The sequence below is a fragment of the Arachis hypogaea genome, chromosome 15 (assembly GCF_003086295.3).
Source record: "Arachis hypogaea cultivar Tifrunner chromosome 15, arahy.Tifrunner.gnm2.J5K5, whole genome shotgun sequence".
Lineage (NCBI taxonomy): Eukaryota > Viridiplantae > Streptophyta > Magnoliopsida > Fabales > Fabaceae > Arachis > Arachis hypogaea.
The window spans coordinates 121527826-121530997 of NC_092050.1; positions in this window are offsets into that span (position 1 = coordinate 121527826).

Here is a 3172-nt window from a genome sequence, read left to right on the forward strand (position 1 = left end):
ATGTTCCAAAATAAAATTTTTTCAAACAAGTTTAACAAAAGTTTTAATTCAAATTAGTGAAATGCTATAAAAAAGTTTCTTGAAGAAGAAATTATTACTTCAACCAAGCAGTGGTAGAATATGCACAAAATATAACAACATGCAATCAAATATGCAAATGCGACAACTAATTTAACAAAGAAAACTAAACTTTGGTGTTAAGACAGGAAGTAGTTACCTGCGGAAGTCGGTATCAACCTCTCCACACTTAAAGATTGCACCGTCCTTGGTGCATGCTGAGATGTGCACATGGACAGGGGTTGTGAGCTACAACTGCTGCTCTTTCTTTAATGGATTGTACAGATGGACTTGTTGTTCGCCCCATTTAAAAGCTGTTCCTTTTTCTTTCTTGATGGCCATCCTGAAATAAGAGAGAAAGAAAAAAGAGTAACCCACAAAAAAAGATAGGAAAACAAATAGAATATGGGTGGATTGATGCCAATTAATGAGGATCTCAACTACATGGTGGCTACAACATGCAAGTGAGAAAATAGTAGAAGCAAATGGCATATGCATAGTGCAGAAATTGCAATAATGGGGGGAGAGAGTGTGGGTAATGAAGGACAATATAAGTGCATATCAATGCAAATGGAATACAAGTGTCATAAAATTAGCATTGACTTATAATTAATAACACCCAACAGTTTAAAACAAGTCACAAAGCACCAAAATAATTCAAGAAAAGATGCAATAGTTGAATAAGAACATTTAACACCAATGGGAAAATAGAAAATTAGAAAAGAAGAAGAAAATATGAATAAAATTAAAATGCAATGAAGGAAGGTATGCAAATGCAGTATTGAAAAGAGAATGAAAGAGAATAAGGATGAGAAGGGAAGAGAGAAATTTGGAAGCTGGCGGCGCAATCGACGCGCACGCATATGGTACGCGTACGCGTGCATGGAGGGAAAAGAAAAGGCGTGGAGGCGCACAGTGCGCGGACGCGCACGCAGCAGGGACGCGTATGCGTCGGTAATTTTGTGCCTCGAGCACAGTGCCAGCCCCAGTCCAGCATAACTCTCGGGTAAAACAACGTTTTACGCCGATATTCCCAACCACACGGAAACGGCAAGGGCATGGACGCGTGGGTCGCCAAAAGTGGACACGGCGCACACGCATACAGTACGCGTGCGCGTGGGCTGGATTGTGCCTAAGGCACGTTGCTTGCCCAGCTCCCGCGCCACTCTCTGTTCAATCTAACCCAAGTCGCATCCATAAGGGACTCGGACGCGCACTAGGCGCTGACGCGTCGATCCCCTTTTTTTAATAAATGCAGAATGCATGTGAAGATGCAGAATGAATGAATGAAAGAACATTAATAAAAATAAAACAAAATAAAACTAAGAATGAAAATGGACGATCATACCATGGTGGGTTGTCTCCCACCTAGCAAAAGTAATAGAAGGGAAGTCAAATATGCTTAATTAGCCCACTTGAATCTCCTTTTACCTAGAAACCTTAACTAGGCGTACGCGTAAATTAAAGTAATCTTCCTGATACCTCAATTCTTCCATGGGATATTTTCTTGTTCCTTAATCCAAAGCCCCAAAAAGATACAATCCCATAATCAATAATAAGCACACTTCCCTGCAATTCCTTGAGAGACAACTCGAGGTTTAAATACTTCGATTATAAATTTTATTAGGGGTTTGTTACTTGTGACAACCAAAACTTTTGCACGAAAGGATTATTTGTTGGTTTAGAAGCTATACTTTCAACGAGAACTTATTTGTGAAATTCTAGACCACGCAAGGAATTCGTTCGTCAAAATGGCGCCGTTGCCGGGGATAACTAAGTGATATAAGAAATAAGCCTAAAACTAATAGAAATCCTAAATCCTAAAACCTAGAGAGAGGAGAGAGCCTTTCTCTATAGAAACTACATCTAAAACCTAAAATTGTGAATGAAAGTTCCGTTTCCTGATTCCTCCACTCTACAGCCTCTAATATGTGTTTTTTGGGCCAAAAATTGGGTCAAAAATAGCCCAAAAATCGCTTCTGCAGTTGCAGTACGTCGCGCATGTCGCGCATACGTGCCAGGTGTGCGTGCGCGCCGATGGACTTTTTGCCAATGTGTGCGTGCGCGTCGCTTAGCTGCATGGCCACTATGGCAAATTGTATATTGTTGCAAAGCCCCGGGATGTTAGCATTCCAACGCAACTAGAACCGCCTCATTTGGACCTTCGTAGCTCAAGTTATGATCGATTGAGTGCAAAGACGTCAGGGCTAACAACATTAGCAATTCCTTCAATTTCTTCTGTTCCTTCCAGTTTTGTATGCTTCCTTTCTATCCTCTAAGCTATTCATGCCCTGTAATCTCTGAAAACACTTAACACACATATCATGGCATCGAATGGTAATAAGAGAGGATTAAAATTAGCTAAATTAAGACCAAAGAAGCATGTTTTCAATCATAGCACAAAATCAGGAAGGAAAATGTAAAACATGCAATTTATATAAATAAGTGTGAGAATAGTGGATAAAATCCACTCAATTAAGCCCAAGATTTTTCACGAAATAGTGGATAAAGTTGACACGTCCGCGTCCTTCATGAATGCGTATTGGGTTGGATTGACCAGTGAGTTGCGCGGGAGCTGGGCGAGAACCGTGCCTTAGGCACAATCGAGCCACGCATACGCGTACCGTACGCGTGCGCGCCATTTCCACTTTTGGCGACCCACACGTCCGCGTCTATGGCGCGTCCGCGTGGTTGGGGAAAATCGGCGTAAACCATGTTTTCCCGAGAGTTGTGCCGGCGCGGGGTTGGAATCGTGCAAATGGCACAAACTGTAGCATCCGTACGCGCACTAGACGCTTCCGCGTCCCTTCCTTCTTGCGCGACGCACGTGTACGCGCGCCGTCCGCGTGCGTGTCGATTGCGCCGCCGGATTCTCCCAATCCTAATTCTCTCTAATTCTTTCTTCTTTCGTCCTCCTTTCCCACCTTCTTCTCCTCCTCTCTCATCCTTATTCTCTTTCATTCTCTTTTACTTAATTCATTTGCATATTTTCATTCATTACATTTTAACATTGTGCATGTTTATATTTTCTTTTCTAAGTTTATTATTTTTCTATTGGTGTTAAAAGTTATTATTCAACTATTGCATCTTTCTTGCATAATTTTGGGTGCTCCTT